Here is a 14863-nt window from a genome sequence, read left to right on the forward strand (position 1 = left end):
TTGATTACCTACTAGATTCACTAATCTAGCAGTATTCCATAGGTCATACTGAAAGAATGGGTGCCCGGTGAGCCAAATTATGGCTAAGGGTTTTTATGACTCTATGTATAAATAATCTTTTGTTTAATATAGTTTACACTTTTATAATGGCATTTACTTTATCTTTTATCATATTATTATGTTGTGACATACTATAATATGTTTAGATGAAGACCTTGAATATACTATAGTGTATGTAAGATGTGGTAGCACATGGGGATGGCTATCATGAAACACATCTTATAGTCACTGTATATTCTAAACAGTTCATAGTTGATTGAGCCGTCCGTTAATAAGGATAAGGATCGCTCGAGATTGAGACTAGCATTTGCGATGCCGAGTACCACGTTTCATTGGTATGGAACATAGAGATGTTCAAAGCATGCAAATGGATATTCATATGATGAATGATCGAACTACCCTATCCGGACTTTCCAAGAGGTTATCACTTATCGAGTGGATAAAGTCCGCGGTTTTGGTTGTACACCATTAGTCCTTATTACTTGAAACATCATTGAGACTCTATATGCTAGTACTGTGTTTTGACTCGTTTACCGACTCTATTAGGGTCATCAGGTGTCGGGATTGGGTATAGTTACGACACATATAGGAGTCGATGCTTTGTTGTCAAGGATTCACCGCACACTTGCGAGTGTGGATATCCTATGCAATCGGAGGAGATATTAGTGTGACGAATCTATGGCCAGAGTACATGATGTGTTTTAGGTTACTTGGTTTCCTAGTAGCAGATGCGATGTCACTATTTGATCTTCAAGATGGATTGCATAGTTATCGAATCTCGAACGACTCTCGATTTACCAATGGTTGTTGATTCGATCGGGATATATGGATGAAGGGACCGTACTGTACGCTAACCAAATCTATTGGTTCTTGCAGGCACTATCAGTGATACCTAGGGAATCATGGGGCGATGTTGCTAGGCGCTCTTACCATGATTCGATGGGCAAGTCGGAAATTGTTGTTCCGAGTCACAAGGAGTTGTGAGCCCATGGCTAGCTGTATCCCTGAACCATTGAGGGTCACACAAGTAATTGATTTCTAATCCCCGTTGAGATAATTTAATTTAAAGAGTTAAATTCAGTGAATAAAGAAGTGGGACTTCTTATTAAAGAATAGAGGGAGTAAGATTTCCTAAAATGACATAGTGATGGACATTTTTGGAAATCAATGAATTTGGATTCAGAAAATTTATCTTGACTTTAAAAGATGCAAAAATAGTTTCTGTGCACATTGGTGAAATTGGTTTATCAATCTGAGTCACGATGAATTTTATATTAATTTTTTAACATGCGGGCTTTGCTTGTCAGGATTGAACTTATGACTAATGGGCCCTAAGCTGTTAGCAGCCCACATTATAAATAAGTTATTGCAGTGCAGAAATTAAACATAACAAGGCATAATTTTTGAAAACCTAGAGCCTACTCTCTTAGGGTTTTCGGCCGCCCCTCTCCCCTACTGTGTTCGAAAATTCAGTCTGCAAATTTCTGAATTTGCAGTCTGATTTAACAGATCAAATCTGTTATTTCTCTTCGTAGAAACTTCTGATAGACTTTCTAGTGTAGTCTATCAGAGGGATTAAACTTCTGTTCGTGGACCTGATTGAAGAAACGTTCGTTCATCAGTTCCTGGGATATACAACAAGAGCAGTTTAATCTGTTGGTGTCCATAATCTCGTTTCGAGATTTTAAGGTAAAATTTACATTAGTTAAATTTTATGTTATCAATTTTAATCGTAGGAATTTGATACCCATATGGAATAGTTCCATATAAAATTTTAAAACTTCCGCTGCAACGGGTATCACTTTCTTTTTCGATTCGGAGAACGACCGTGTTCCAACAGTGGTATCAGAGCCAGGTTGTTCTCGTATTTTACGATTAAAATATTGTTCAATTGTACAAGCCTTGATTTTTCAGAAAAATAAAACGAAACCGCTGCCCTGCGCGCAGAGTGTTTGCGCGCAGGGTGCCTGCGCGCAGCTGGGCCGCGCCCAGCGGCCCAGCGAAGGGCTGGCCCCCGGCCCGATTGTCAGGGACTGCCCAGGATCGTCCAGAGCAGCCCAGAAAAATTAAAATTTTATTTTTTTTAAATTTTGAATTTCAGCCCGTTAATTGTTATCGGGCCCAGTTTTTGGCCCGATTGAAAATTGTTTCAGTTGGTCCACGAGGAAATGGGTCAAAATTGTTTGAGCCCAAAATTTTTAAGAAAATTAATTTTTGGATAAATTTTGAATTTTGGAAATTTATAAATTTAATCCAATAAATTAAATCTTTAATTATTAATTTTGGTACAATTGATAATAAAATATGATTTTATGTATAAAATTGGATTTTATATGTAAAATATGATTTTATGGATAAACTAGATAAAATATGATTTTATATATAAAATAAGATTTTATATATGAAATATGATTTTATCTATTTAAATTTTATTGTCATTGCATGATATCCAATAAATTAATTTTTGAATTAAATATTATTGGATAAGGATGATCGATTGCCATGACCAATGTTATAGGTGTATGTTAGGTTGTTTACATTTGGTTTTAATTATTGTTGTTGGATTTATTAATGGGCCTGGTTTATGGCCCAATATGAATTGTCATATGTAATAAAAGTGGGCCTGGTTTATGGCCCATTCCCACCCCTTAAATATGTATCCCTTTATTTGTCATAGTAATTTATTGAAAATTCACTAGAAATAGTGGGAGATTTTGAAGATGGAGGTGGGCCCAGCAAGCAATGATAAAGACTGAAGAAATGTAAATTGGAAGCACAATGTAATAGGATTGCATTGCATACTTGCATATCACCTAGGATTGGACTTAGACTCGTGATTGGCAACCACGGGTCGATTAGTAATGGAATCGATCATCCTAAAATATAATATATGATATTATTGTTGTATGCATGTTTAGACTAAATTGTATGAATCCCGCAAGCATACAAATTTTAAATGATGAGACAAATTTTCAAAATTAAAAAATTCCTCATTTTAAATATGATTTAAAATTGATATCAAGATAAATAAAGAAAATTTAAATATTGTTTAAATGTTCCTACCTTCCATCAACGATCAATGTATGAGATGCTACCCGCGGATACGGTCCGGCTCATATTATTGGGGGGCCCGTTCGTCGGAAAGCTGTACATTGGATCGACACATGTTGTAAGTTGGATGGAACTCCCATGGGATTGGCTCATATTATTGGGGATCCACATGGAGACCGCCCATCACAACTTAATATTGATGGGTCATCTTGACGTGTAACAATAAACGGCGTCATTTTATTGGGCCCTTATTGGACATGAGGTAAAAACATGGAGGTTGCTTTGGAAGCAATTGGACTCTACCATTTGAAAATTATGGTTGGCTTATATTATTCGGGACTATAGTTTGTCAATTGGACTCCATGTTCCCACTAAAAAAAATGTTTATCGTTTTCACTAGAGGGTAGTGAAATCGTTAAAATAGTGGGAGTGAGATTCATAAAATAAATTTCGCCTAATTTTTGTCTTAGTAAATTAATTAAACAATCACTGATTATTGTCTGTTTCTTTTCAGTATTTCATTAAGATGAATTCGCGCAATCCACTATTCTCTATTCTCGAACAAAACAAACTGACTGGCGCAAACTATACGGAATGGTTCCGTAAGTTGAAGATTGTCTTGACCTCGGAGAAGATGTTCTACGTGTTAGAAAAATCTCCTCCGAAGGAAGCACCAGCTGATATAAGTCCGGAAGAGTTGGCCAAACTTGATAAATGGTGGGACCATGATATCAAGGCCAAATGCTATATGCAAGCTTCGATGTCTGATGAACTCCAGAGGCGATTTGAGGATACCGTGAATGCTGCTGACATTCACGCACAACTCAAGGAACTTTTTGGGGCTCAATCGAGAGCTGAAAGGTTCGCTACTATAAAAGAGTTAATGACGTGTCGCATGCGTGAAGGGACTTCGGTCCGTGATCATGGGGTACGCGTGATTTGGCTCATTCAGAAGTTGGTAACACTTGAATTGGTATTGGAGCATGAACTCAATGTGAACTTATTACTTCTCTCTCTTCCTTCATCGTTTGACGGTTTTGTGGTGAATTTCAATATGAACAAGATAGAGGCCTCCCTTGAGGAGATAGTCAATATGCTTGTAACTTATGAAGCCACTTTAAAGAAGGATAAACCGGTTCTCTTGGTGGGCTCCTCTTCTTCAGCTAAGAAGGGGCCAAGTGCAAAGGGTAAGAAACGTTCTGCCCCATCCAAGAAAACCGGACCAGAGAAGAAGAACAAGACAAAGGCTTCAAACATGGAAAAATCAAAGGATGTTTGCCATTACTGCAAGATACCCGGTCATTGGAAACGTAACTGCAAGGAATATCTCGAGCAGTTGCGAACTGGGAAGGGTATGTTTTATATTAAAATAAATGTTTCACTTAATACTACTTCTTGGGTATTGGATACCGGATGTGGATCTCACATTTGCAATGATTTGTAGGTGATGACAAGAAGTTGCAAGCTTAGGATGGGTGAGACCCAGCTGAGGCTCGGAAATGGTTCTAGAGTTGAAGCCAAAGCTGTGGGAGACATTTGTTTAATTTTGCAGAATGATTTTAAGTTATTTTTGAGAGATGTTTTATATGTGCCAGATTTGGTTAAAAACATTATTTTCTATTTCTATGCTTGATAGAGATGGTTTTTCTTGCAATTTTGTGAATGGGATTTGCAATATTTACAAGAATGAATGTTTAATTGGATGTGGACAACTTGAAAACGATCTATATAACTTAAAATTAAAAGAAATTCCAATTAATTATGTTGATAAACCGGTAACAACAAATAAAAGGAAAATTGATAATCAAAACCCGGCAAACCTTTGGCATGCTAGGCTAGGTCATATTTCCTCAAGGAGGATAAACAAGCTAGTGGGAGAGGGCATGTTTGATATGTCTGATATTAACTCTCTACCTACTTATGAGTCCTGCCTCAAAGGAAAAATTACTAAATCTCCTTTCAAAGGGAAGCCAGAGCGTAGTCAAAATCTATTGGATTTGATCCATACAGATGTTTGCAGACCATTTAGTATTGGTACAAAATTTGGTCACACCTACTTCATTACCTTTACTGATGATTATTCTAGGTATAGGTACTTATATTTGATGAAATATAAGTCTGAATCATTTGAAAAGTTCAAAGAATTCAAGGCTGAAGTAGAAAACAAACTAGGTAAGAGTATTAAAGCACTTCAATCAGATCGAGGTGGAGAACACTTAAGTACCGAGTTCTTGGATTATCTAAAAGAGAATGGGATTCTCTCTCAGTGGACTTCTCCTATGAAACCTCAGCTGAATGGTGTTTCGGAGCGTCGCAATCGAACCTTTTTGGACATGGTTCGATCTATGATGAGCTTCACTGAGCTCCCACCTTCGTTTTTGGGGCTATGATCTTGAAACGGCGGTATTGTTGTTGAACAACGTCCACACTAAAGCAGTGGACAAAACACCATACGAGTTATGGAATGGCAAAGCTCCTAAGTATTCGTACTTGAGGATTTGGGGATGTCCTGCTTACGTGAAGCAGACAGTGGAAGATAAGTTGGATAGTCGATCCACCTTATGTTATATTGTAGGGTATCCAAAGAATTCAATCGGATATTATTTCTATCATCCTACTGAAACAAAAGTGTTTGTTTCAAGGAATGCCACCTTCTTGGAGAAGGAGTTCTTATTGGATAAGAAAGGCAAGATGATGGAACTCGAAGAAATTCGAGAAGAACCCGAGATACAAAATAATGATCCTACACCTCAGGAACCATTGATTGACACGCCTATTACTAGAAGATCCGAGAGGACTTCTAGGCCTCCTATTAGATATGGTCTTCTTCTTGAAGGGGATCAAAGTGAACCCGACATTGTGTGTGATCCAAAAAACTTCAAGGAAGCAATTTCTGATGCGAATTTGAATTTATGGCTTGAAGCTATGCAGTCGGAAATAGATTCGATGCATACAAACCAAGTTTGGTCTTTAGTAGATCCTCCCGATGGAATTGTTCCAATAGGGTGTAAATGGATCTACAAGAGAAAACTTGGGCCTGATGGAAAGGTACTGACCTACAAGGCACGATTGGTGGCAAAAGGTTATACTCAAAGACAAGGAGTTGACTATGATGAAACTTTTTCACCAGTCGCAATGTTCAAGTCCATAAGAATCCTTATTGCCATTGCTGCATGGTATGACTATGAGATATGGCAAATGGATGTGAAGACTGCATTCCTTAATGGAAACATTAAGGAAGAGATCTATATGATGCAGCCCGAGGGATTCACATCCATGGGAAGCGAGCATAAGGTATGTAAGCTTCAGATATCGATCTATGGTCTCAAACAGGCATCAAGAAGTTGGAACCAGAAATTTGATGAAACAATAAAGGACTTTGATTTCATCAAGAACCCGGAGGAACCATGTGTGTACAAGAAAGTAGTTAAGGATGCTGTGACATTCTTAGTACTTTATGTTGATGACATCTTACTCATTGGGAATGATGTAGGGATGTTGCAGTCAACAAAGATATGGTTATCAGGAAGATTCTCGATGAAGGATTTGGGTGAGGCATCCTATATTCTAGGGATACAAATCTATAGAGATAGATCGAAGAGAATGATAAGACTCACTCAAGCAACCTACATCGACACCACATTGAAAAGATTTTCTATGGATGAGTCCAAGAGAGGACATCTACCTATGTGTCATGGAGTTTCTCTATCCAAGTCTATGTGTCCCAAGACTGAAGAAGAGATAGAGAAAATGACACACATACCATATGCGTCAGCCATAGGTAGTATTATGTATGGGATGATATCTACCAGACCGGATGTAGCCTTTGCTCTGAGTGTCACGAGCAGATATCAGGCCAACCCCGGTCAAATGCATTGGAAAGCCGTGAAGGACATTCTTAAGTACTTGAGAAGAACTAAGAATGTATTCATGGTTTATGGAGGAAGAGATCTGAAATTGGAAGGCTATACCGACTCTAGCTTCCAAAGTGACGTGGATGACTCGAAGTCAACCTCTGGATTTGTGTTCATGCTCAATGGCGGTGCTGTCTCTTGGAAGAGTTCCAAGCAGGACACCACAGCGGATTCCACCACTGAGGCAGAATACATTGCGGCATCAGCTGCTGCTAAAGAGACCGTTTGGATGAGGAATTTCGTCCAAGAGTTGGGCATTATGTTGGAGAACTCGGCGATCAGATCAATCAGGAGTGATACCCGGTGCAGCGGAAGTTTAAAAATTTTATATGCAATGATTCCATAATGGGTATCAAAACTTAATGATTAAATTGTGTGTGTAAAAATTAAATAACAATTATAAATTTTTACCTCCAATCTCAAATCGAGATTATGGACACCAACAGATTGCTCTGCTCTTGTTGTATATCCCTGGAACTGATGGACGAACTGTTCTTCAATCAGGTCCACGAACGGATATTTAATCCCTCTGATAGATTGCACTAGAAAATCTATCAGAAGTTTCTACGAAGAGAATTAACGAATTTGACCCGTTAAACCTGACTGTAATTCAAAATTCACAGACTGGATTTTACCGAGCAAAGGGGAAAAAAGGGCGGCCACTTCAGAGAAAAATACTAGGGTTTTTTTTCGAAAATTTGTGACCTGTTGTGTGTAATTTTTGTACTGCAATAACTTATTTATAATGTAGGCCGCTAACAGCTTAGGGCCCATTAGTCATAAGTTCAAGCCCGACAAGCAAAGCCCGCATGTTCAGAAATTAATATAAAATTCATCATGACTCCGATTGATAAACCGATTTCACCAATGTGCACAGAAACCATTTCTGCACCTTTTAAAGTCAAGATAAATTTTTCTGAATCCGAATTCAGTGATTTCCAAAAATGCCCATCCCTATGTCATTTTAGGAAATCTTACTCCTCTACTCTTAAATAAGAAGTCCAACTTCTTCGTTCATTAAATTTAACTCTTTAAATTTAACTATCTCAATGGGGATTAAAAATCCATTACTCTGTGTGACCCTCAATGGTTCAGGGATACAGCTAGCCATGGGCTCACAACTCCTTGTGACTCGGAACAACAATTTCCGACTTGCCCATCGAATCATGGTAAGAGCGTCTAGCAACATCGCCCCATGATTCCCTAGGTATCACTGATAGTGCCTGCAAGAACCAATAGATTTTGGTTAGCGTACAGTACGGTCCCTTCATCCATATATCCCGATCGAATCAACAACCATTGGTATATCGAGAGTCGTTCGAGATTCGATAACTATGCAATACATCTTGAAGATCAAATAGTGACATCGCATGTGTTACTAAGAAACCATTTCTTAAAACACATCATGTACTCTGGCCAGAGATTCGTCACACTAATATCTCCTCAGATCGCATAGGATATCCACACTCGCAAGTATGTGGTGAATCCTTGACAACAAAGCATCGACTCCTATATGTGTTGTAACTGTACCCAATCCCGACACCTGATGACCCCAATAGAGTCGGTAAACGAGTCAAAGCACAGTACTAGCATATAGAGTCTCAATGATGTTTCAAGTAGTAAGGACTAATGGTGTACAACCAAAACCGCGGACTTTATCCACTCGATAAGTGATAACCACTTGGAAAGTCCGGATAGGGTAGTTCGATCATTCATCGTATGAATATCCATTTGCATGCTTCGAACATCTCTATGTTCCTTACAGATGAAACGTGGTACTCTACATCGCAAATGCTAGTCTCAAACTCGAGCGATCCTTATCCTTATTATCGGACGGCTCAATCGACTAGGAACAGTTTAGAATATACAGTGACTATAAGATGTGTTTCATGATAGACATCTCCATGTTCTACCACATCTTACATACACTATAGTATATTCAAGGTCTTTTTCAAAACAACAATAGTATATCACAATATAACAATATGAAGAAAGATAAAGTCATTGCCATTAATAAAAGTGTAAATTATATTAAACAAAAGATTATTTATTCAAAGAGTCATCAAAGCCCTTAGCCACAAGTTGGCTCACCGGGCACCCACTCTTTCACATTATTCCTGAAGCTGTTGGTCCAGTCCCTGTGTACTGTGACAACACGGGTGCCGTTGCTCAGGCAAAGGAACCAAGGTCTCATCAAAGATCCAAACACGTACTAAGGAAATACCACATCATCCGGGAGATTGTGGAAAGAGGAGACATCACTGTCGAGAGAGTGGCCTCTGCAGACAATATCGCTGATCCACTTACTAAGCCCTTGCTAGGACCATTATTTGACAAACATCGCGAAGCAATGGGATTACGTAGTATGACTAGTTGGCTTTAGGGCAAGTGGGAGATTGAAAGAGTGGGTGCCCGGTGAGCCAACTTGTGGCTAAGGGCTTTTATGACTCTATGTATAAACAATCTTTTGTTTAATATAGTTTACACTTTTATAATGGCATTAAATTTATCTTTTATCATATTATTATGTTGTGACATACTATAAGATGTTTAGATGAAGACCTTGAATATACTATAGTGTATGTAAGATGTGGTAGCACATGTGGATGGCTATCATGAAACACATCTTATAGTCACTGTATATTCTAAACAGTTCATAGTCGATTGAGCCGTCCGTTAATAAGGATAAGGATCGCTCGAGATTGAGACTAGCATTTGCGATGCCGAGTACCACGTTTCATTGGTATGGAACATAGAGATGTTCAAAGCATGAAAATGGATATTCATATGATGAATGATCGAACTACCCTATCCGGACTTTCCAAGTGGTTATTACTTATCGAGTGGATAAAGTCCGCGGTTTTGGTTGTACACCATTATTCCTTATTACTTGAAACATCATTGAGACTCTATATGCTAATACTGTGCTTTGACTCGTTTACCGACTCTATTAGGGTCATCAGGTGCCGGATTGGGTACAGTTACGACACATATAGGAGTCGATGCTTTGTTGTCAAGGATTCACCGCACACTTGCGAGTGTGGATATCCTATGCAATCTGAGGAGATATTAGTGTGATGAATCTTTGGCCAGAGTACATGATGTGTTTTAGGTTACTTGGTTTCCTAGTAGCATATGCGATGTCACTATTTGATCTTCAAGATGCATTGCATAGTTATCGAATCTCGAACGACTCTCGATTTACCAATGGTTGTTGATTCGATTGGGATATATGGATGAAGGGACCGTACTGTACGCTAACCAAATCTATTGGTTCTTGCAGGCACTATCAGTGATACCTAGGGAATCATGGGGCGATGTTACTAGGCGCTCTTACCATGAGTCGATGGGCAAGTTGGAAATTGTTGTTCCGAGTCACAAGGAGTTGTGAGCCCATGGCTAGCTGTATCCCTGAACCATTGAGGGTCACACAAGTAATTGATTTCTAATCCCCGTTGAGATAATTAAATTTAAAGAGTTAAATTTAGTGAATAAAGAAGTGGGACTTCTTATTAAATAATAGAGGGAGTAAGATTTCCTAAAATGACATAGTGATGGACATTTTTGGAAATCACTGAATTTGGATTCAAAAAATTTATCTTGACTTTAAAAGATGCAGAAATGGTTTCTGTGCACATTGGTGAAATTGGTTTATCAATCTGAGTCACGATGAATTTTATATTAATTTCTGAACATGCGGGCTTTGCTTTCAAGATTGAACTTATGACTAATAGGCCCTAAACTGTTAGCAGCCCACATTATAAATAAGTTATTGCAGTGCAGAAATTACACATAACAAGGCATAATTTTCGAAAACCTAGAGCCTCCTCTCTTAGGGTTTTCGGCCGCCCCTCTCCCCTACTGTGTTCGAAAATTCAGTCTGCAAATTTCTGAGTTTGCAGTCTGATTTAACAGATCAAATCTGTTATTTCTCTTCTTAGAAACTTCTGATAGACTTTCTAGTGCAGTCTATCAGAGGGATTAAACTTTTGTTCGTGGACCTGATTGAAGAAACGTTCGTTCATCAGTTCCTGGGATATACAACAAGAGCAGTTTAATCTGTTGGTGTCCATAATCTCGTTTCGAGATTTTAAGGTAAAATTTACATTGTTTAAATTTTATGTTATCAATTTTAATCGTAGGAATTTGATACCCATATGGAATCGTTCCATATAAAATTTTAAAACTTCCGCTGCAACGGGTATCACTTTCTTTTTCGATCCGGAGAACGACCGTGTTCCAACAGTGGTATCAGAGTCAGGTTGTTCTTGGATTTTACGATTAAAATATTGTTCAATTGTACAAGCCTCGATTTTTCAGAAAAATAAAACGAAAAAAAAAAAATTTAGGTTTCCGGGGGGTTGCCCGCTGCCCGAAAAGGCAGCGGGCGGCCGCTGCCCTGCGCGCAGAGTGTTTGCGCGCAGGGTGCCTGCGCGCAACACGCTGCGCGCACCTGGGCCGCGTCCAGCGGCCCAGCGAAGGGCTGGCCCCCGGGCCGATTGTCGGGGACTGCCTGGGATCGTCCCGAGCAGCCCAGAAAAATTAAAATTTTATTTTTTTTTAAATTTTGAATTTCAGCCCGTTAATTGTTATCGGGCCCAGTTTTTGGCCCGATTGAAAATTGTTTCAGTTGGTCCACGAGGAAATGGGTCATAATTGTTTGAGCCCAAAATTTTTAAGAAAATTTAGTTTTTGGATAAATTTTGAATTTTGGAAATTTATAAATTTAATCCAATAAATTAAATCTTTAATTATTAATTTTGGTACAATTGATAATAAAATATGATTTTATGTATAAAATTGGATTTTATATGTAAAATATGATTTTATGGATAAACTAGATAAAGTATGATTTTATATATAAAATAAGATTTTATGTATGAAATATGATTTTATCTATTTAAATTTTATTGCCATTGCATGATATCCAATAAATTAATTTTTTAATTAAATATTATTGGATAAGGATGATCGATTGCCATGACCAATGTTATAGGTGTATGTTAGGTTGTTTACATTTGGTTTTAATTATTGTTGTTGGATTTATTAATGGGCCTGGTTTATGGCCCAATATGAATTGTCATATGTAATAAAAGTGGGTCTGGTTTATGGCCCGTTCCCACCCCTTAAATATGTATCCCTTTATTTGTCATAGTAATTTATTGAAAATTCACTAGAAATAGTGGGATATTTTGAAGATGGAGGTGGGCCCAGCAAGCAATGATAAAGACTGAAGAAATGTAAATTGGAAGCACAATGTAATAGGATTGCATTGCATACTTGCATATCACCTAGGATTGGACTTAGACTCGTGATTGGCAACCACGGGTCGATTAGTAATGGAATCGATCATCCTAAAATATAATATATGATATTATTTTTGTATGCATGTTTAGACTAAATTGTATGAATCCCGCAAGCATACAAATTTTAAATGATGAGACAAATTTTCAAAATTAAAAAATTCCTCATTTTAAATATGATTTAAAATTGATATCAAGATAAATAAAGGAAATTTAAATATTGTTTAAATGTTCCTACCTTCCATCAACGATCAATGTATGAGATGCTACCCGCGGATACGGTCCGGCTCATATTATTGGGGGGCCCGTTCGTCGGAAAGCTGTACATTGGATCGACACATGTTGTAAGTTGGATGGAACTCCCATGGGATTGGCTCATATTATTGGGGATCCACATGGCGACCGTCCATCACAACTTAATATTGATGGGTCATCTTGACGTGTCACAATAAACGGCGTCATATTATTGGGCCCTTATTGGATATGAGGTAAAAACATGGAGGTTGCTTTGGAAGCAATTGGACTCTACCATTTGAAAATTATGGTTGGCTGATATTATTCGGAACTATAGTTTGTCAATTGGACTCCATGTCCCCACTAAAGAAAATGTTTCTCGTTTTCACTAGAGGGTGGTGAAATCGTTAAAATAGTGGGAGTGAGATTCATAAAATAAATTTCGCCTTATTTTATGTCTTAGTAAATTAATTAAACAATCACTGATTATTGTCTGTTTCTTTTCAGTATTTCATTAAGATGAATTCGCGCAATCCACTATTCTCTATTCTCGAACAAAACAAACTGACTGGCGCAAACTATACGGAATGGTTCCGTAAGTTGAAGATTGTCTTGACCTCGGAGAAGATGTTCTACGTGTTAGAAAAATCTCCTCCAAAGGAAGCACCAGCTGATATAAGTCCGGAAGAGTTGGCCAAAATTGATAAATGGTGGGACCATGATATCAAGGCCAAATGCTATATGCAAGCTTCGATGTCTGATGAACTCCAGAGGCGATTTGAGAATACCGTGAATGCTGCTGACATTCACGCACAACACAAGGAACTTTTTGGGGCTCAATCGAAAGCTGAAAGGTTCGCTACTGTAAAAGAGTTAATGACGTGTCGCATGCGTGAAGGGACTTCGGTCCGTGATCATGGGGTACGCGTGATTTGGCTCATTCAGAAGTTGGTAACGCTTGAATTGGTATTGGAGCATGAACTCAATGTGGACTTATTACTTCTCTCTCTTCCTTCATCGTTTGACGGTTTTGTGGTGAATTTCAATATGAACAAGATAGAGGCCTCCCTTGAGGAGATAGTCAATATGCTTGTAACTTATGAAGCCACTTTAAAGAAGGATAAACCGGTTCTCTTGGTGGGCTCCTCTTCTTCAGCTAAGAAGGGGCCAAGTACAAAGGGTAAGAAACGTTCTGCCCCATCCAAGAAAACCGGACCAGAGAAGAAGAACAAGACAAAGGCTTCAAACATGGAAAAATCCAAGGATGTTTGCCATTACTGCTAGAAACCCGGTCATTGGAAACGTAACTGCAAGGAATATCTCGAGCAGTTGCGAACTGCGAAGGGTATGTTTTATATTAAAATAAATGTTTCACTTAATACTACTTCTTGGGTATTGGATACCGGATATGGATCTCACATTTGCAATGATTTGCAGGTGATGACAAGAAGTCGCAAGCTTAGGATGGGTGAGACCCAGCTGAGGCTCGGAAATGGTTCTCGAGTTGAAGCTAAAGCTGTGGGAGACATTTGTTTAATTTTGCAGAATGATTTTAAGTTATTTTTTAGAGATGTTTTATATGTGCCAGATTTGGTTAAAAACATTATTTTTATTTCTATGCTTGATAGAGATGGTTTTTCTTGCAATTTTGTGAATGAGATTTGCAATATTTACAAGAATGAATGTTTAATTGGATGTGGACAACTTGAAAACTATCTATATAACTTAAAATTAAAAGACATTCCAATTAATTATGTTGATAAACCGGTAACAACAAATAAAAGGAAAATTGATAATCAAAACCCGGCAAACCTTTGGCATGCTAGGCTAGGTCATATTTCCTCAAGGAGGATGAACAAGCTAGTGGGAGAGGGCATGTTTGATATGTCTGATATTAACTCTCTACCTACTTATGAGTCCTGCCTCAAAGGAAAAATTACTAAATCTCCTTTCAAAGGGAAGCCAGAGCGTAGTCAAAATCTATTGGATTTGATCCATACAGATGTTTGCGGACCATTTAGTATTGGTACAAAATTTGGTCACACCTACTTCATTACCTTTACTGATGATTATTCTAGGTATAGGTACTTATATTTGATGAAATATAAGTCTGAATCATTTGAAAAGTTCAAAGAATTCAAGGCTGAAGTAGAAAACAAACTAGGTAAGAGTATTAAAGCACTTCAATCAGATCGAGGTGGAGAATACTTAAGTACCGAGTTCTTGGATTATCTAAAAGAGAATGGGATTCTCTCTCAGTGGAATCCTCCTATGAAACCTCAGCTGAATGGTGTTTCGGAG

Source organism: Henckelia pumila, chromosome 1 (assembly GCF_033568475.1).
Source record: "Henckelia pumila isolate YLH828 chromosome 1, ASM3356847v2, whole genome shotgun sequence".
NCBI classification, from domain to species: Eukaryota; Viridiplantae; Streptophyta; class Magnoliopsida; order Lamiales; family Gesneriaceae; genus Henckelia; species Henckelia pumila.